This window comes from Equus asinus, unplaced genomic scaffold (genome assembly GCF_041296235.1).
Source record: "Equus asinus isolate D_3611 breed Donkey unplaced genomic scaffold, EquAss-T2T_v2 contig_271, whole genome shotgun sequence".
NCBI classification, from domain to species: domain Eukaryota; kingdom Metazoa; phylum Chordata; class Mammalia; order Perissodactyla; family Equidae; genus Equus; species Equus asinus.
The window spans coordinates 72,501-92,810 of record NW_027224929.1 but is presented as its reverse complement, the minus strand read 5'-3'; positions in this window follow the sequence as shown (position 1 = coordinate 92,810).

The window sequence follows — 20,310 nt, the reverse complement described above, 5'->3', positions numbered from 1 at the left end:
TGCGCTTCTTTCTCAGTTCTAGAGGGTAGATTTCTCCGTGTTGCTTTTTCCCCAGGTCTCCACGCACTTCCTTTTATTTTTCCTTAAAAATTGCCACCTGAGCTAGCCTCTGTTGTCCATCTTCGTCGGTTTCAGAGGGTAGATTTCTCACTGTTGCTTTTTTGCCAGGTCTGCACGCCCTTGTGTTTTTTTTCTGCTTAAAGGTTGCAACCTGAGCTAGCTTCTTTTGCCCATGTCCCTCAGTTTCAGAGGGTGGATTTCTCCGTGTTGCTTTTTCCCCAGGCCTCCACGCCCTTGTGTGTTTCTTTTGCTTAACGATTGCCACCTGAGCTAGCCTCTGTTGCCCATCTTCGTCCGTTTCACAGGGTGGATTTCTCAGTGTTGCCTTTTCCCCAGCTCCCCACGCCCTTGTGTGTTTCTTTTGCTTAAAGATTGCCACCTGAAGCCAGCCTCTCTTGCCCATCTTCCTCAGTTTCAGAGGGTAGATATTTCAGGGTTGCTTTTTCCCCAGGTCTCCACGCCTTTGGGTTTTGTTTTTGCTTAACGAGTGCCACCTGAGCTAGCCTCTCTTGCCCATGTTCCTCAGTTTCAGAGGGTAGATATTTCAGGGTTGCTTTGTCCCCAGGGCTCCACGCCTTTGTGCTTTGTTTTTGCTTAAGGATTGCCACCTGAGGTAGCCTCTCTTGCCCATCTTCCTCAGTTTCAGAGGGTGGATTTCTCCGTGTTGCTTTTTCCCCAGGTCTCCACGCCCTTGTGTGTTTCTTTTGCTTAAAGATTGCCACCTGAGCTAGCCTCTGTTGCCCATCTTCGTCCGTTTCAGAGGGTGGATTTCTCAGTGTTGCCTTTTCGCCAGCTCCCCACGCCCTTGTGTGTTTCTTTTGCTTAAAGATTGTCACCTGAGCTAGGCACTGTTGCCCTGCTTCCTCAGTTTCAGAGGGTACCTTTTTCAGGGTTGCTTTTTGACCGGGTCTCCTCGCCATTGTATTTTTTTATTTTATTTTTTTTGCTTAAAGATTGCCACCTGAGCTAGCCTCTGTTGCGCTTCTTTCTCAGTTCTAGAGGGTAGATTTCTCCGTGTTGCTTTTTCCCCAGGTCTCCACGCACTTCCTTTTATTTTTCCTTAAAAATTGCCACCTGAGCTAGCCTCTGTTGTCCATCTTCGTCGGTTTCAGAGGGTAGATTTCTCACTGTTGCTTTTTTGCCAGGTCTGCACGCCCTTGTGTTTTTTTTCTGCTTAAAGGTTGCAACCTGAGCTAGCTTCTTTTGCCCATGTTCCTCAGTTTCAGAGGGTGGATTTCTCAGTGTTGCCTTTTCCCCAGCTCCCCACGCCCTTGTGTGTTTCTTTTGCTTAAAGATTGCCACCTGAAGCCAGCCTCTCTTGCCCATCTTCCTCAGTTTCAGAGGGTAGATATTTCAGGGTTGCTTTTTCCCCAGGTCTCCACGCCTTTGGGTTTTGTTTTTGCTTAACGAGTGCCACCTGAGCTAGCCTCTCTTGCCCATGTTCCTCAGTTTCAGAGGGTAGATATTTCAGGGTTGCTTTGTCCCCAGGGCTCCACGCCTTTGTGCTTTGTTTTTGCTTAAGGATTGCCACCTGAGGTAGCCTCTCTTGCCCATCTTCCTCAGTTTCAGAGGGTGGATTTCTCCGTGTTGCTTTTTCCCCAGGTCTCCACGCCCTTGTGTGTTTCTTTTGCTTAAAGATTGCCACCTGAGCTAGCCTCTGTTGCCCATCTTCGTCCGTTTCAGAGGGTGGATTTCTCAGTGTTGCCTTTTCGCCAGCTCCCCACGCCCTTGTGTGTTTCTTTTGCTTAAAGATTGTCACCTGAGCTAGGCACTGTTGCCCTGCTTCCTCAGTTTCAGAGGGTACCTTTTTCAGGGTTGCTTTTTGACCGGGTCTCCTCGCCATTGTATTTTTTTATTTTATTTTTTTTGCTTAAAGATTGCCACCTGAGCTAGCCTCTGTTGCGCTTCTTTCTCAGTTCTAGAGGGTAGATTTCTCCGTGTTGCTTTTTCCCCAGGTCTCCACGCACTTCCTTTTATTTTTCCTTAAAAATTGCCACCTGAGCTAGCCTCTGTTGTCCATCTTCGTCGGTTTCAGAGGGTAGATTTCTCACTGTTGCTTTTTTGCCAGGTCTGCACGCCCTTGTGTTTTTTTTCTGCTTAAAGGTTGCAACCTGAGCTAGCTTCTTTTGCCCATGTTCCTCAGTTTCAGAGGGTGGATTTCTCAGTGTTGCCTTTTCCCCAGCTCCCCACGCCCTTGTGTGTTTCTTTTGCTTAAAGATTGCCACCTGAAGCCAGCCTCTCTTGCCCATCTTCCTCAGTTTCAGAGGGTAGATATTTCAGGGTTGCTTTTTCCCCAGGTCTCCACGCCTTTGGGTTTTGTTTTTGCTTAACGAGTGCCACCTGAGCTAGCCTCTCTTGCCCATGTTCCTCAGTTTCAGAGGGTAGATATTTCAGGGTTGCTTTGTCCCCAGGGCTCCACGCCTTTGTGCTTTGTTTTTGCTTAAGGATTGCCACGTGAGGTAGCCTCTCTTGCCCATCTTCCTCAGTTTCAGAGGGTGGATTTCTCCGTGTTGCTTTTTCCCCAGGTCTCCACGCCCTTGTGTGTTTCTTTTGCTTAAAGATTGCCACCTGAGCTAGCCTCTGTTGCCCATCTTCGTCCGTTTCAGAGGGTGGATTTCTCAGTGTTGCCTTTTCGCCAGCTCCCCACGCCCTTGTGTGTTTCTTTTGCTTAAAGATTGTCACCTGAGCTAGGCACTGTTGCCCTGCTTCCTCAGTTTCAGAGGGTACCTTTTTCAGGGTTGCTTTTTGACCGGGTCTCCTCGCCATTGTATTTTTTTATTTTATTTTTTTTGCTTAAAGATTGCCACCTGAGCTAGCCTCTGTTGCGCTTCTTTCTCAGTTCTAGAGGGTAGATTTCTCCGTGTTGCTTTTTCCCCAGGTCTCCACGCACTTCCTTTTATTTTTCCTTAAAAATTGCCACCTGAGCTAGCCTCTGTTGTCCATCTTCGTCGGTTTCAGAGGGTAGATTTCTCACTGTTGCTTTTTTGCCAGGTCTGCACGCCCTTGTGTTTTTTTTCTGCTTAAAGGTTGCAACCTGAGCTAGCTTCTTTTGCCCATGTTCCTCAGTTTCAGAGGGTGGATTTCTCAGTGTTGCCTTTTCCCCAGCTCCCCACGCCCTTGTGTGTTTCTTTTGCTTAAAGATTGCCACCTGAAGCCAGCCTCTCTTGCCCATCTTCCTCAGTTTCAGAGGGTAGATATTTCAGGGTTGCTTTTTCCCCAGGTCTCCACGCCTTTGGGTTTTGTTTTTGCTTAACGAGTGCCACCTGAGCTAGCCTCTCTTGCCCATGTTCCTCAGTTTCAGAGGGTAGATATTTCAGGGTTGCTTTGTCCCCAGGGCTCCACGCCTTTGTGCTTTGTTTTTGCTTAAGGATTGCCACCTGAGGTAGCCTCTCTTGCCCATCTTCCTCAGTTTCAGAGGGTGGATTTCTCCGTGTTGCTTTTTCCCCAGGTCTCCACGCCCTTGTGTGTTTCTTTTGCTTAAAGATTGCCACCTGAGCTAGCCTCTGTTGCCCATCTTCGTCCGTTTCAGAGGGTGGATTTCTCAGTGTTGCCTTTTCGCCAGCTCCCCACGCCCTTGTGTGTTTCTTTTGCTTAAAGATTGTCACCTGAGCTAGGCACTGTTGCCCTGCTTCCTCAGTTTCAGAGGGTACCTTTTTCAGGGTTGCTTTTTGACCGGGTCTCCTCGCCATTGTATTTTTTTATTTTATTTTTTTTGCTTAAAGATTGCCACCTGAGCTAGCCTCTGTTGCGCTTCTTTCTCAGTTCTAGAGGGTAGATTTCTCCGTGTTGCTTTTTCCCCAGGTCTCCACGCACTTCCTTTTATTTTTCCTTAAAAATTGCCACCTGAGCTAGCCTCTGTTGTCCATCTTCGTCGGTTTCAGAGGGTAGATTTCTCACTGTTGCTTTTTTGCCAGGTCTGCACGCCCTTGTGTTTTTTTTCTGCTTAAAGGTTGCAACCTGAGCTAGCTTCTTTTGCCCATGTTCCTCAGTTTCAGAGGGTGGATTTCTCAGTGTTGCCTTTTCCCCAGCTCCCCACGCCCTTGTGTGTTTCTTTTGCTTAAAGATTGCCACCTGAAGCCAGCCTCTCTTGCCCATCTTCCTCAGTTTCAGAGGGTAGATATTTCAGGGTTGCTTTTTCCCCAGGTCTCCACGCCTTTGGGTTTTGTTTTTGCTTAACGAGTGCCACCTGAGCTAGCCTCTCTTGCCCATGTTCCTCAGTTTCAGAGGGTAGATATTTCAGGGTTGCTTTGTCCCCAGGGCTCCACGCCTTTGTGCTTTGTTTTTGCTTAAGGATTGCCACCTGAGGTAGCCTCTCTTGCCCATCTTCCTCAGTTTCAGAGGGTGGATTTCTCCGTGTTGCTTTTTCCCCAGGTCTCCACGCCCTTGTGTGTTTCTTTTGCTTAAAGATTGCCACCTGAGCTAGCCTCTGTTGCCCATCTTCGTCCGTTTCAGAGGGTGGATTTCTCAGTGTTGCCTTTTCGCCAGCTCCCCACGCCCTTGTGTGTTTCTTTTGCTTAAAGATTGTCACCTGAGCTAGGCACTGTTGCCCTGCTTCCTCAGTTTCAGAGGGTACCTTTTTCAGGGTTGCTTTTTGACCGGGTCTCCTCGCCATTGTATTTTTTTATCTTATTTTTTTTGCTTAAAGATTGCCACCTGAGCTAGCCTCTGTTGCGCTTCTTTCTCAGTTCTAGAGGGTAGATTTCTCCGTGTTGCTTTTTCCCCAGGTCTCCACGCACTTCCTTTTATTTTTCCTTAAAAATTGCCACCTGAGCTAGCCTCTGTTGTCCATCTTCGTCGGTTTCAGAGGGTAGATTTCTCACTGTTGCTTTTTTGCCAGGTCTGCACGCCCTTGTGTTTTTTTTCTGCTTAAAGGTTGCAACCTGAGCTAGCTTCTTTTGCCCATGTTCCTCAGTTTCAGAGGGTGGATTTCTCAGTGTTGCCTTTTCCCCAGCTCCCCACGCCCTTGTGTGTTTCTTTTGCTTAAAGATTGCCACCTGAAGCCAGCCTCTCTTGCCCATCTTCCTCAGTTTCAGAGGGTAGATATTTCAGGGTTGCTTTTTCCCCAGGTCTCCACGCCTTTGGGTTTTGTTTTTGCTTAACGAGTGCCACCTGAGCTAGCCTCTCTTGCCCATGTTCCTCAGTTTCAGAGGGTAGATATTTCAGGGTTGCTTTGTCCCCAGGGCTCCACGCCTTTGTGCTTTGTTTTTGCTTAAGGATTGCCACGTGAGGTAGCCTCTCTTGCCCATCTTCCTCAGTTTCAGAGGGTGGATTTCTCCGTGTTGCTTTTTCCCCAGGTCTCCACGCCCTTGTGTGTTTCTTTTGCTTAAAGATTGCCACCTGAGCTAGCCTCTGTTGCCCATCTTCGTCCGTTTCAGAGGGTGGATTTCTCAGTGTTGCCTTTTCGCCAGCTCCCCACGCCCTTGTGTGTTTCTTTTGCTTAAAGATTGTCACCTGAGCTAGGCACTGTTGCCCTGCTTCCTCAGTTTCAGAGGGTACCTTTTTCAGGGTTGCTTTTTGACCGGGTCTCCTCGCCATTGTATTTTTTTATTTTATTTTTTTTGCTTAAAGATTGCCACCTGAGCTAGCCTCTGTTGCGCTTCTTTCTCAGTTCTAGAGGGTAGATTTCTCCGTGTTGCTTTTTCCCCAGGTCTCCACGCACTTCCTTTTATTTTTCCTTAAAAATTGCCACCTGAGCTAGCCTCTGTTGTCCATCTTCGTCGGTTTCAGAGGGTAGATTTCTCACTGTTGCTTTTTTGCCAGGTCTGCACGCCCTTGTGTTTTTTTTCTGCTTAAAGGTTGCAACCTGAGCTAGCTTCTTTTGCCCATGTTCCTCAGTTTCAGAGGGTGGATTTCTCAGTGTTGCCTTTTCCCCAGCTCCCCACGCCCTTGTGTGTTTCTTTTGCTTAAAGATTGCCACCTGAAGCCAGCCTCTCTTGCCCATCTTCCTCAGTTTCAGAGGGTAGATATTTCAGGGTTGCTTTTTCCCCAGGTCTCCACGCCTTTGGGTTTTGTTTTTGCTTAACGAGTGCCACCTGAGCTAGCCTCTCTTGCCCATGTTCCTCAGTTTCAGAGGGTAGATATTTCAGGGTTGCTTTGTCCCCAGGGCTCCACGCCTTTGTGCTTTGTTTTTGCTTAAGGATTGCCACGTGAGGTAGCCTCTCTTGCCCATCTTCCTCAGTTTCAGAGGGTGGATTTCTCCGTGTTGCTTTTTCCCCAGGTCTCCACGCCCTTGTGTGTTTCTTTTGCTTAAAGATTGCCACCTGAGCTAGCCTCTGTTGCCCATCTTCGTCCGTTTCAGAGGGTGGATTTCTCAGTGTTGCCTTTTCGCCAGCTCCCCACGCCCTTGTGTGTTTCTTTTGCTTAAAGATTGTCACCTGAGCTAGGCACTGTTGCCCTGCTTCCTCAGTTTCAGAGGGTACCTTTTTCAGGGTTGCTTTTTGACCGGGTCTCCTCGCCATTGTATTTTTTTATTTTATTTTTTTTGCTTAAAGATTGCCACCTGAGCTAGCCTCTGTTGCGCTTCTTTCTCAGTTCTAGAGGGTAGATTTCTCCGTGTTGCTTTTTCCCCAGGTCTCCACGCACTTCCTTTTATTTTTCCTTAAAAATTGCCACCTGAGCTAGCCTCTGTTGTCCATCTTCGTCGGTTTCAGAGGGTAGATTTCTCACTGTTGCTTTTTTGCCAGGTCTGCACGCCCTTGTGTTTTTTTTCTGCTTAAAGGTTGCAACCTGAGCTAGCTTCTTTTGCCCATGTTCCTCAGTTTCAGAGGGTGGATTTCTCCGTGTTGCTTTTTCCCCAGGCCTCCACGCCCTTGTGTGTTTCTTTTGCTTAACGATTGCCACCTGAGCTAGCCTCTGTTGCCCATCTTCGTCCGTTTCAGAGGGTGGATTTCTCAGTGTTGCCTTTTCCCCAGCTCCCCACGCCCTTGTGTGTTTCTTTTGCTTAAAGATTGCCACCTGAAGCCAGCCTCTCTTGCCCATCTTCCTCAGTTTCAGAGGGTAGATATTTCAGGGTTGCTTTTTCCCCAGGTCTCCACGCCTTTGGGTTTTGTTTTTGCTTAACGAGTGCCACCTGAGCTAGCCTCTCTTGCCCATGTTCCTCAGTTTCAGAGGGTAGATATTTCAGGGTTGCTTTGTCCCCAGGGCTCCACGCCTTTGTGCTTTGTTTTTGCTTAAGGATTGCCACGTGAGGTAGCCTCTCTTGCCCATCTTCCTCAGTTTCAGAGGGTGGATTTCTCCGTGTTGCTTTTTCCCCAGGTCTCCACGCCCTTGTGTGTTTCTTTTGCTTAAAGATTGCCACCTGAGCTAGCCTCTGTTGCCCATCTTCGTCCGTTTCAGAGGGTGGATTTCTCAGTGTTGCCTTTTCGCCAGCTCCCCACGCCCTTGTGTGTTTCTTTTGCTTAAAGATTGTCACCTGAGCTAGGCACTGTTGCCCTGCTTCCTCAGTTTCAGAGGGTACCTTTTTCAGGGTTGCTTTTTGACCGGGTCTCCTCGCCATTGTATTTTTTTATCTTATTTTTTTTGCTTAAAGATTGCCACCTGAGCTAGCCTCTGTTGCGCTTCTTTCTCAGTTCTAGAGGGTAGATTTCTCCGTGTTGCTTTTTCCCCAGGTCTCCACGCACTTCCTTTTATTTTTCCTTAAAAATTGCCACCTGAGCTAGCCTCTGTTGTCCATCTTCGTCGGTTTCAGAGGGTAGATTTCTCACTGTTGCTTTTTTGCCAGGTCTGCACGCCCTTGTGTTTTTTTTCTGCTTAAAGGTTGCAACCTGAGCTAGCTTCTTTTGCCCATGTTCCTCAGTTTCAGAGGGTGGATTTCTCAGTGTTGCCTTTTCCCCAGCTCCCCACGCCCTTGTGTGTTTCTTTTGCTTAAAGATTGCCACCTGAAGCCAGCCTCTCTTGCCCATCTTCCTCAGTTTCAGAGGGTAGATATTTCAGGGTTGCTTTTTCCCCAGGTCTCCACGCCTTTGGGTTTTGTTTTTGCTTAACGAGTGCCACCTGAGCTAGCCTCTCTTGCCCATGTTCCTCAGTTTCAGAGGGTAGATATTTCAGGGTTGCTTTGTCCCCAGGGCTCCACGCCTTTGTGCTTTGTTTTTGCTTAAGGATTGCCACCTGAGGTAGCCTCTCTTGCCCATCTTCCTCAGTTTCAGAGGGTGGATTTCTCCGTGTTGCTTTTTCCCCAGGTCTCCACGCCCTTGTGTGTTTCTTTTGCTTAAAGATTGCCACCTGAGCTAGCCTCTGTTGCCCATCTTCGTCCGTTTCAGAGGGTGGATTTCTCAGTGTTGCCTTTTCGCCAGCTCCCCACGCCCTTGTGTGTTTCTTTTGCTTAAAGATTGTCACCTGAGCTAGGCACTGTTGCCCTGCTTCCTCAGTTTCAGAGGGTACCTTTTTCAGGGTTGCTTTTTGACCGGGTCTCCTCGCCATTGTATTTTTTTATTTTATTTTTTTTGCTTAAAGATTGCCACCTGAGCTAGCCTCTGTTGCGCTTCTTTCTCAGTTCTAGAGGGTAGATTTCTCCGTGTTGCTTTTTCCCCAGGTCTCCACGCACTTCCTTTTATTTTTCCTTAAAAATTGCCACCTGAGCTAGCCTCTGTTGTCCATCTTCGTCGGTTTCAGAGGGTAGATTTCTCACTGTTGCTTTTTTGCCAGGTCTGCACGCCCTTGTGTTTTTTTTCTGCTTAAAGGTTGCAACCTGAGCTAGCTTCTTTTGCCCATGTTCCTCAGTTTCAGAGGGTGGATTTCTCCGTGTTGCTTTTTCCCCAGGCCTCCACGCCCTTGTGTGTTTCTTTTGCTTAACGATTGCCACCTGAGCTAGCCTCTGTTGCCCATCTTCGTCCGTTTCAGAGGGTGGATTTCTCAGTGTTGCCTTTTCCCCAGCTCCCCACGCCCTTGTGTGTTTCTTTTGCTTAAAGATTGCCACCTGAAGCCAGCCTCTCTTGCCCATCTTCCTCAGTTTCAGAGGGTAGATATTTCAGGGTTGCTTTTTCCCCAGGTCTCCACGCCTTTGGGTTTTGTTTTTGCTTAACGAGTGCCACCTGAGCTAGCCTCTCTTGCCCATGTTCCTCAGTTTCAGAGGGTAGATATTTCAGGGTTGCTTTGTCCCCAGGGCTCCACGCCTTTGTGCTTTGTTTTTGCTTAAGGATTGCCACCTGAGGTAGCCTCTCTTGCCCATCTTCCTCAGTTTCAGAGGGTGGATTTCTCCGTGTTGCTTTTTCCCCAGGTCTCCACGCCCTTGTGTGTTTCTTTTGCTTAAAGATTGCCACCTGAGCTAGCCTCTGTTGCCCATCTTCGTCCGTTTCAGAGGGTGGATTTCTCAGTGTTGCCTTTTCCCCAGCTCCCCACGCCCTTGTGTGTTTCTTTTGCTTAAAGATTGCCACCTGAAGCCAGCCTCTCTTGCCCATCTTCCTCAGTTTCAGAGGGTAGATATTTCAGGGTTGCTTTTTCCCCAGGTCTCCACGCCTTTGGGTTTTGTTTTTGCTTAACGATTGCCACCTGAGCTAGCCTCTCTTGCCCATCTTCCTGAGTTTCAGAGGGTCGATATCTCCGTGTTGCTGTTTCCCCAGGTCTCCACGCCCTTGTGTGTTTCTTTTGCTTAAAGATTGCCACCTGAGCTAGCCTCTGTTGCCCATCTTCGTCCGTTTCAGAGGGTGGATTTCTCAGTGTTGCCTTTTCGCCAGCTCCCCACGCCCTTGTGTGTTTCTTTTGCTTAAAGATTGTCACCTGAGCTAGGCACTGTTGCCCTGCTTCCTCAGTTTCAGAGGGTACCTTTTTCAGGGTTGCTTTTTGACCGGGTCTCCTCGCCATTGTATTTTTTTATCTTATTTTTTTTGCTTAAAGATTGCCACCTGAGCTAGCCTCTGTTGCGCTTCTTTCTCAGTTCTAGAGGGTAGATTTCTCCGTGTTGCTTTTTCCCCAGGTCTCCACGCACTTCCTTTTATTTTTCCTTAAAAATTGCCACCTGAGCTAGCCTCTGTTGTCCATCTTCGTCGGTTTCAGAGGGTAGATTTCTCACTGTTGCTTTTTTGCCAGGTCTGCACGCCCTTGTGTTTTTTTTCTGCTTAAAGGTTGCAACCTGAGCTAGCTTCTTTTGCCCATGTCCCTCAGTTTCAGAGGGTGGATTTCTCCGTGTTGCTTTTTCCCCAGGTCTCCACGCCCTTGTGTGTTTCTTTTGCTTAAAGATTGCCACCTGAAGCCAGCCTCTCTTGCCCATCTTCCTCAGTTTCAGAGGGTAGATATTTCAGGGTTGCTTTTTCCCCAGGTCTCCACGCCCTTGTGTGTTTCTTTTGCTTAAAGATTGTCACCTGAGCTAGGCACTGTTGCCCTGCTTCCTCAGTTTCAGAGGGTACCTTTTTCAGGGTTGCTTTTTGACCGGGTCTCCTCGCCATTGTATTTTTTTATCTTATTTTTTTTGCTTAAAGATTGCCACCTGAGCTAGCCTCTGTTGCGCTTCTTTCTCAGTTCTAGAGGGTAGATTTCTCCGTGTTGCTTTTTCCCCAGGTCTCCACGCACTTCCTTTTATTTTTCCTTAAAAATTGCCACCTGAGCTAGCCTCTGTTGTCCATCTTCGTCGGTTTCAGAGGGTAGATTTCTCACTGTTGCTTTTTTGCCAGGTCTGCACGCCCTTGTGTTTTTTTTCTGCTTAAAGGTTGCAACCTGAGCTAGCTTCTTTTGCCCATGTCCCTCAGTTTCAGAGGGTGGATTTCTCCGTGTTGCTTTTTCCCCAGGCCTCCACGCCCTTGTGTGTTTCTTTTGCTTAACGATTGCCACCTGAGCTAGCCTCTGTTGCCCATCTTCGTCCGTTTCAGAGGGTGGATTTCTCAGTGTTGCCTTTTCCCCAGCTCCCCACGCCCTTGTGTGTTTCTTTTGCTTAAAGATTGCCACCTGAAGCCAGCCTCTCTTGCCCATCTTCCTCAGTTTCAGAGGGTAGATATTTCAGGGTTGCTTTTTCCCCAGGTCTCCACGCCTTTGGGTTTTGTTTTTGCTTAACGATTGCCACCTGAGCTAGCCTCTCTTGCCCATCTTCCTGAGTTTCAGAGGGTCGATATCTCCGTGTTGCTGTTTCCCCAGGTCTCCACGCCCTTGTGTGTTTCTTTTGCTTAACGTTTGCCACCTGAAGCCAGCCTCTCTTGCCCATCTTCCTCAGTTTCAGAGGGTAGATATTTCAGGGTTGCTTTTTCCCCAGGTCTCCACGCCTTTGGGTTTTGTTTTTGCTTAACGAGTGCCACCTGAGCTAGCCTCTCTTGCCCATGTTCCTCAGTTTCAGAGGGTAGATATTTCAGGGTTGCTTTGTCCCCAGGGCTCCACGCCTTTGTGCTTTGTTTTTGCTTAAGGATTGCCACCTGAGGTAGCCTCTCTTGCCCATCTTCCTCAGTTTCAGAGGGTGGATTTCTCCGTGTTGCTTTTTCCCCAGGTCTCCACGCCCTTGTGTGTTTCTTTTGCTTAAAGATTGCCACCTGAGCTAGCCTCTGTTGCCCATCTTCGTCCGTTTCAGAGGGTGGATTTCTCAGTGTTGCCTTTTCGCCAGCTCCCCACGCCCTTGTGTGTTTCTTTTGCTTAAAGATTGTCACCTGAGCTAGGCACTGTTGCCCTGCTTCCTCAGTTTCAGAGGGTACCTTTTTCAGGGTTGCTTTTTGACAGGGTCTCCTCGCCATTGTATTTTTTTATCTTATTTTTTTTGCTTAAAGATTGCCACCTGAGCTAGCCTCTGTTGCGCTTCTTTCTCAGTTCTAGAGGGTAGATTTCTCCGTGTTGCTTTTTCCCCAGGTCTCCACGCACTTCCTTTTATTTTTCCTTAAAAATTGCCACCTGAGCTAGCCTCTGTTGTCCATCTTCGTCGGTTTCAGAGGGTAGATTTCTCACTGTTGCTTTTTTGCCAGGTCTGCACGCCCTTGTGTTTTTTTTCTGCTTAAAGGTTGCAACCTGAGCTAGCTTCTTTTGCCCATGTCCCTCAGTTTCAGAGGGTGGATTTCTCCGTGTTGCTTTTTCCCCAGGCCTCCACGCCCTTGTGTGTTTCTTTTGCTTAAAGATTGCCACCTGAAGCCAGCCTCTCTTGCCCATCTTCCTCAGTTTCAGAGGGTAGATATTTCAGGGTTGCTTTTTCCCCAGGTCTCCACGCCTTTGTGTTTTGTTTTTGCTTAACGAGTGCCACCTGAGCTAGCCTCTCTTGCCCATGTTCCTCAGTTTCAGAGGGTAGATATTTCAGGGTTGCTTTGTCCCCAGGGCTCCACGCCTTTGTGCTTTGTTTTTGCTTAAGGATTGCCACCTGAGGTAGCCTCTCTTGCCCATCTTCCTCAGTTTCAGAGGGTGGATTTCTCCGTGTTGCTTTTTCCCCAGGTCTCCACGCCCTTGTGTGTTTCTTTTGCTTAAAGATTGCCACCTGAGCTAGCCTCTGTTGCCCATCTTCGTCCGTTTCAGAGGGTGGATTTCTCAGTGTTGCCTTTTCGCCAGCTCCCCACGCCCTTGTGTGTTTCTTTTGCTTAAAGATTGTCACCTGAGCTAGGCACTGTTGCCCTGCTTCCTCAGTTTCAGAGGGTACCTTTTTCAGGGTTGCTTTTTGACCGGGTCTCCTCGCCATTGTATTTTTTTATTTTATTTTTTTTGCTTAAAGATTGCCACCTGAGCTAGCCTCTGTTGCGCTTCTTTCTCAGTTCTAGAGGGTAGATTTCTCCGTGTTGCTTTTTCCCCAGGTCTCCACGCACTTCCTTTTATTTTTCCTTAAAAATTGCCACCTGAGCTAGCCTCTGTTGTCCATCTTCGTCGGTTTCAGAGGGTAGATTTCTCACTGTTGCTTTTTTGCCAGGTCTGCACGCCCTTGTGTTTTTTTTCTGCTTAAAGGTTGCAACCTGAGCTAGCTTCTTTCGCCCATGTTCGTCAGTTTCAGAGGGTGGATTTCTCCGTGTTGCTTTTTCCCCAGGCCTCCACGCCCTTGTGTGTTTCTTTTGCTTAACGATTGCCACCTGAGCTAGCCTCTGTTGCCCATCTTCGTCCGTTTCAGAGGGTGGATTTCTCAGTGTTGCCTTTTCCCCAGCTCCCCACGCCCTTGTGTGTTTCTTTTGCTTAAAGATTGCCACCTGAAGCCAGCCTCTCTTGCCCATCTTCCTCAGTTTCAGAGGGTAGATATTTCAGGGTTGCTTTTTCCCCAGGTCTCCACGCCTTTGGGTTTTGTTTTTGCTTAACGAGTGCCACCTGAGCTAGCCTCTCTTGCCCATGTTCCTCAGTTTCAGAGGGTAGATATTTCAGGGTTGCTTTGTCCCCAGGGCTCCACGCCTTTGTGCTTTGTTTTTGCTTAAGGATTGCCACCTGAGGTAGCCTCTCTTGCCCATCTTCCTCAGTTTCAGAGGGTGGATTTCTCCGTGTTGCTTTTTCCCCAGGTCTCCACGCCCTTGTGTGTTTCTTTTGCTTAAAGATTGCCACCTGAGCTAGCCTCTGTTGCCCATCTTCGTCCGTTTCAGAGGGTGGATTTCTCAGTGTTGCCTTTTCGCCAGCTCCCCACGCCCTTGTGTGTTTCTTTTGCTTAAAGATTGTCACCTGAGCTAGGCACTGTTGCCCTGCTTCCTCAGTTTCAGAGGGTACCTTTTTCAGGGTTGCTTTTTGACCGGGTCTCCTCGCCATTGTATTTTTTTATCTTATTTTTTTTGCTTAAAGATTGCCACCTGAGCTAGCCTCTGTTGCGCTTCTTTCTCAGTTCTAGAGGGTAGATTTCTCCGTGTTGCTTTTTCCCCAGGTCTCCACGCACTTCCTTTTATTTTTCCTTAAAAATTGCCACCTGAGCTAGCCTCTGTTGTCCATCTTCGTCGGTTTCAGAGGGTAGATTTCTCACTGTTGCTTTTTTGCCAGGTCTGCACGCCCTTGTGTTTTTTTTCTGCTTAAAGGTTGCAACCTGAGCTAGCTTCTTTTGCCCATGTTCCTCAGTTTCAGAGGGTGGATTTCTCCGTGTTGCTTTTTCCCCAGGCCTCCACGCCCTTGTGTGTTTCTTTTGCTTAACGATTGCCACCTGAGCTAGCCTCTGTTGCCCATCTTCGTCCGTTTCAGAGGGTGGATTTCTCAGTGTTGCCTTTTCCCCAGCTCCCCACGCCCTTGTGTGTTTCTTTTGCTTAAAGATTGCCACCTGAAGCCAGCCTCTCTTGCCCATCTTCCTCAGTTTCAGAGGGTAGATATTTCAGGGTTGCTTTTTCCCCAGGTCTCCACGCCTTTGGGTTTTGTTTTTGCTTAACGAGTGCCACCTGAGCTAGCCTCTCTTGCCCATGTTCCTCAGTTTCAGAGGGTAGATATTTCAGGGTTGCTTTGTCCCCAGGGCTCCACGCCTTTGTGCTTTGTTTTTGCTTAAGGATTGCCACCTGAGGTAGCCTCTCTTGCCCATCTTCCTCAGTTTCAGAGGGTGGATTTCTCCGTGTTGCTTTTTCCCCAGGTCTCCACGCCCTTGTGTGTTTCTTTTGCTTAAAGATTGCCACCTGAGCTAGCCTCTGTTGCCCATCTTCGTCCGTTTCAGAGGGTGGATTTCTCAGTGTTGCCTTTTCGCCAGCTCCCCACGCCCTTGTGTGTTTCTTTTGCTTAAAGATTGTCACCTGAGCTAGGCACTGTTGCCCTGCTTCCTCAGTTTCAGAGGGTACCTTTTTCAGGGTTGCTTTTTGACCGGGTCTCCTCGCCATTGTATTTTTTTATCTTATTTTTTTTGCTTAAAGATTGCCACCTGAGCTAGCCTCTGTTGCGCTTCTTTCTCAGTTCTAGAGGGTAGATTTCTCCGTGTTGCTTTTTCCCCAGGTCTCCACGCACTTCCTTTTATTTTTCCTTAAAAATTGCCACCTGAGCTAGCCTCTGTTGTCCATCTTCGTCGGTTTCAGAGGGTAGATTTCTCACTGTTGCTTTTTTGCCAGGTCTGCACGCCCTTGTGTTTTTTTTCTGCTTAAAGGTTGCAACCTGAGCTAGCTTCTTTTGCCCATGTTCCTCAGTTTCAGAGGGTGGATTTCTCAGTGTTGCCTTTTCCCCAGCTCCCCACGCCCTTGTGTGTTTCTTTTGCTTAAAGATTGCCACCTGAAGCCAGCCTCTCTTGCCCATCTTCCTCAGTTTCAGAGGGTAGATATTTCAGGGTTGCTTTTTCCCCAGGTCTCCACGCCTTTGGGTTTTGTTTTTGCTTAACGAGTGCCACCTGAGCTAGCCTCTCTTGCCCATGTTCCTCAGTTTCAGAGGGTAGATATTTCAGGGTTGCTTTGTCCCCAGGGCTCCACGCCTTTGTGCTTTGTTTTTGCTTAAGGATTGCCACCTGAGGTAGCCTCTCTTGCCCATCTTCGTCCGTTTCAGAGGGTGGATTTCTCAGTGTTGCCTTTTCCCCAGCTCCCCACGCCCTTGTGTGTTTCTTTTGCTGAAAGATTGCCACCTGAAGCCAGCCTCTCTTGCCCATCTTCGTCAGTTTCAGAGGGTGGATTTCTCAGTGTTGCCTTTTCCCCAGCTCCCCACGCCCTTGTGTGTTTCTTTTGCTTAAAGATTGTCACCTGAGCTAGGCACTGTTGCCCTGCTTCCTCAGTTTCAGAGGGTACCTTTTTCAGGGTTGCTTTTTGACCGCGTCTCCTCGCCATTGTATTTTTTTATTTTATTTTTTTTGCTTAAAGATTGCCACCTGAGCTAGCCTCTGTTGCGCTTCTTTCTCAGTTCTAGAGGGTAGATTTCTCCGTGTTGCTTTTTCCCCAGGTCTCCACGCACTTCCTTTCATTTTTCCTTAAAAATTGCCACCTGAGCTAGCCCCTGTTGCCCATCTTCGTCGGTTTCAGAGGGTAGATTTCTCAGTGTTGATTTTTCCCCATTTCTCCACGCCCTCGTGCTTTTTTTTTTTTATTTCCTTAAATGTCGGCGCCTGAGCTAGCTTCTTTTGCCCATCTTCGTCAGTTTCAGCGGGTAGACTCTCCGCCTGCCTTCGACAGGCCCTCTGGACTGGAAAGCTTTCCTCCTCCCGTCATCACGGTCCTTCTCGGATGACGTGCCTGGTTTCGGTTTGACCGTCCCCGCCCGCCCTGATTTTCTAAGTCCTCCCGGGAACCCCGGGGGCGCTCCAGCCGCTCCGGGAAGCGGCGGCCTCCCGGCCGCACCGGCCCAGCCCGGCCCGGGCCGCCCCCTGGCCTCTCTGGGGGGAACTCTCCCCTTCCCCTTCCCGGTGATCGCCCGAGAAACCTTTTCCGAGTCCCCCTCCTGCGGCTGGGGCTGCGCCTTGGCGGCCGGGAGCCCGCGGGCGGACGCCCCGGGGCCGCACTGGGCCGGGAGGCTGGGTCCGAGGGGGCTCCGGGACGGGATCGGGCGGCCCGGCGGCCCGGCTGTGCTCCCCGGCGGGCCCGCGCTCCGGCTCCGTCCCGCTGAGGCGGTCGTCGGTCGCCGGGTGCCACCTGGCGGCCGCTTTTATATCGTCTCTTTCCTCCGGAGCTCCGGCGACGCGGGCCAAGGGACGGGACTCGGCCGCGGTGACCGAGGCAGAGTCCCGGGAGGCCGGCGTCGCTGGCGGGATCTGGCCCGGTGGCGCCGGGGCGTGAGCGCGACGCCCGCTCGCCGGAGATTGGAGGTGCAGGCTACTGAGGGAGGTGGCTGTCGCCGCGCCGCCCGGTGCCGGCCGGGGTGTGGGGCCTCCCGGACGGGTCGACCAGCAGCCGCCGGTGCCCCTCCGTCCCCGGGAGGGGGTGGGGGGCCGCCGCGGGGGAACGGGCGAGGGAGCTCGTCCCGTGCCCGGCCGTCGTCCCGAGGGCGGCCCGGTGGTCGGGCCTTCCGCGTCGCCGATCCCCTTTCCGCGCCCCGCTCCGGAGGTGGGCGACCGGCCGGGGCCTTGCGGGGGAGGCCCGTGGAGGGCGCGACGGGCTCGGCCGCCGGGCTGGCCTTTTCCCCACTGGTCTTCCGAGTCGACCGGCTCTGGCGGTGGGGACCGGGCCCGGTCCTCGGATGCCTCCTCCTCCGTGGCAGTTTTTTTTTCCAAGTCCCGCCCTGGAGAAGAGCGTGGACCGGCCCCGGGAGCCCTCGAGGGCGGGCCGGGGAGGGCGTCCCCGGCCCGGACGCGTGCCCGGGGTGGGTCCGGGCCGTCGGACCGGACTTCTCTCTCCGAGTTTCGCGGGTCGCGTCTTTGTCCGGAGGCGGGAGGGGGCCGGCTCGAGGCGTAGGTGGAGCCCCGGCTGAGGGACGGGAGCCACGGTCCCGCCCCGGGCCCGGTCGCCGGAGGCGCCTCCGCGGAATTCTTTTCTAAGTCCTGACCCGGCGACTCAGAGGGAGGGACCGACCGGTCCCGGCCCGCGCGGGCGGCCCGGGGAGGCTGTCCCCGGCTCCCCCTGCCGCCACGCTTCTGGGGTCGACCAGATGGCCCCGGGAGCTCCGGGCCTGGTGGCGATGGGGTCGTGCTTGGGGTCTGGTGGCCGTGGCCGTGATCCAGGGGTTCCCCTGGTGATCCGTGGGTGGGCCCCGTCTCCGGGCGCGGCGATTCTTGCCCCCGAATGGGTGGTTTTGTGCCGCCAGGTAAGTGCTGACACGCTCTGCTCGGGTGACAGTCGCCCGAGAGCTTCCGGGTGCCTGGATGCGTGTGCGGGGAGGGCTCCGGGCTCTGGCCGAGAACCGGACGCCCGTTTCCACCCCCGCCGCTTGAGCCGCCCGCTGGGGCCTGCGCGCCGGCTCTTGTGCGTTCCAGGCGCCCCCACGACCGTGGTGCCACCTCCGGTCTCTGGTACCCGAGGGCGGCGGGGTTAGGGGCGCGGGGTCCTCTACCACGTGCACTCCCTGCCGCCGGCACCCGGGTGCGGTCGCGACTTACCCCATCCCACCGGCTCCGTGCCAGTGCGTGTCAGGCGTTCTCGTCCTGGGGTGGTCGCCCGCGCTTGCTGGAGGAGGAGAGGGGTCGGTGAGGCTGAAGCAGGCTCCTCCGCTCGCTGTCCTCGCCGGCCTTCCCTTGCTCGGGGGTCCCTCGCGTTATGCTGCCGACCGATGTGGTGATGCTGTGCTCTCCCGGGCCGGGCCTAAGCCGTGCCAGACGAGGGACGGACGTTCATGGCGAACGGGACCGCTCTTCTCGCTCTGCCCGCGGGTCCCCTCGCCCGTTCTCCCCCGCTGCGAGTGGCGTGTGGGAGGCGGCAGGGGTGCGGAATCCGGCCCGACCTCGCTCCCCCGCCCCGTGCCTCGTGGCGTGGGCGGTGTCGGGGTCTCCGTGACGCGGCGGATGCTCCGCCTGTGCCTCTTGGCTGTGTCTCGCGGGCGGCCCTCCCCGCGGTGGGGCGGGCCGTGTTGCCGCCGCGCCGCGCGCCTTCCCGGGCGCGTGAGCGCGTTCCCCGGGCCGTTGGCGGTGCCCCTGGAGCGTTCCAGGTCGTCCCTCAGGCGCCCGAGGCCGAGTGGCGGTGTCGTTCCCTGTTCCCGTCGGCCTCCTCAGGTAACCACTGCGCTGGTGTGTCTGAGGAGCGGAGGGGTCGAGTCGGTAAGGGAGGCGTGCCCCTCGTCCCCCTCGGGGTGGACGGGTGCCTCGTCGCCCCCCACGGCGTGCCGTGTGGGGGCGGGCAGGCTCGGGCGCGTGCCCGCGTGTTCCCCTTGCTGGGGTTTCCCCGCGGGTGTGGGAGTGACCGTGGCGGGCCGAGCCAGCGGCGTGGCGCTGGCTCTTTGGTTGGGAGGTGCTGTTTGATCGGCACCTCCGTCCCAGTCTCTGCCTCCCTTGGTCTCTCGGCCTGAGAGGAGGCACTGACTTGGGAGCCGCACAGGGGCCTTGTAGATCCCTAGCTAAGCCCAGTGTGGCCAGAGATGGCGAGCCCGGGGCAGCGCGGGCTCGCGGCCCTGACCACGGACGCTCCGACTTGCTCTAGGCCTTACCTCTACCGCAGACCCCTCCTGCGTTGCGTGGCCATGGTGTCTGTAAGCGCCTTGGTGGGACCGATGGCGGACGATGGGCGGGGGCGACACGCCCTCGGTGAGAAAGCCTTCTCTAGCGATCCGAGAGGGTGCCTTGGGGTACCGGACCCCCCAGCCGCCGCCCCTCCTTTGCGCGTAGTAGCCACGGACGCCACCACCGTGGCGCGTGGGCAGAGCTGCTCTTTGCCTACCGCGGCCGGCGCCTCCCCCCTCCGAGTCGGGGGAGGGTCACGCCCGGCCGGGCCGTCGTCGGGCGCGGGGCCGCGCGTGTGCGCGAGCGTGCGCGTGGTTCTCCCGTCGCGCGCTGGGGCGGGGAGAGGGCCCGGCCCCGTCCGGGCTCCGCCCCGCCGCGAGCGGCTGGCTCTCCGCTCGCTCCCGTCCCGAGCCGCAGCCGGTGGTGGCGTGCGGGCATGGGTGGGGGCCGCCGCCGCTCTCGGGCGCGTTCCCTCGGGACGTGGGCCCCGGAGCAGACCAGACAGGCAGACGGGTGGCTGGGTGGACGGGGCGGCCCCCGGCGGCGGGGGCGCCTCACGTAGGCCCCGGCGGTGGGGCCGGGCCCGCGGGAGGCCGAGGGGTGGCTGAGGCCGGCCGGCGTCCCAGGCGTCGTGGGACCGCCCTCGCGTGTCGTTGGCGGTGGGATCCCGCGTGTGTTTTCCTGGTGGCCCGTCCGCGCCCGAGGCCGTCCCCGGGAGCCTTCCCGCGAGCCCGTGCTCCCTCCGTCGAGGCGCGCGCCGCGCTCCCCGCTGCCCCCGGTGCTCCCCCGCCCGGGCAGACGCCTGGCCGCGCCGCCCACCGGCCGGGACCGAAGTGGGCCTCGCCGTGCGGGTGTCGCCTCCGGCCACCGAGGCCGGTGGTGGCCCCGGGCGAAGTGCTCTCGGCTCCGGTCGGGTGGGGCCCGCGCGCCAGGCGCCCGGCGCGGGACGCTGGCGCCGTGTGCGGGAGAGCCCTGGCCGTGGCGGGGCCGAGCCCCCGTGAGCTGCGCGTGGGGCGACGGGGCCAGTCGCCGTTCCGGGCGCCGCGGGACCGCCCCTGGTGCTGGAGGCCCCTGGCGGTGAGACCCCGTGTGTGCTCCGGCGGCCGACTTGCCTCGGGAGGTTCTGTCTTCCCTCCTTCGCCCCGAGCGCGTCTCTCGGCGGGCCGCGGCCCTTCCGCCGCCGCCTCTCCGGCGCCTCGGCCCTCGCCGCCGCCGGCCTTCTCCCGAGCCCTTCCCCGTCGTCGCCTGTTCTGGCTGCCCGACCGGGGCCCCGCCCCGAGCGCGACTCGCTTCCCGGGGCCGCTGCGGCCTCCTCCGTGTCTGCCGCCGCCACCCGCGCGACGGCGACGTTGCGTGCGGGCGGGGGACCGTCTCCCGCGGCGCCCCGTTCTGGCGCGCGCGTGTCTGTCGCAGCGCGGGTCGGGTCCCGGCCA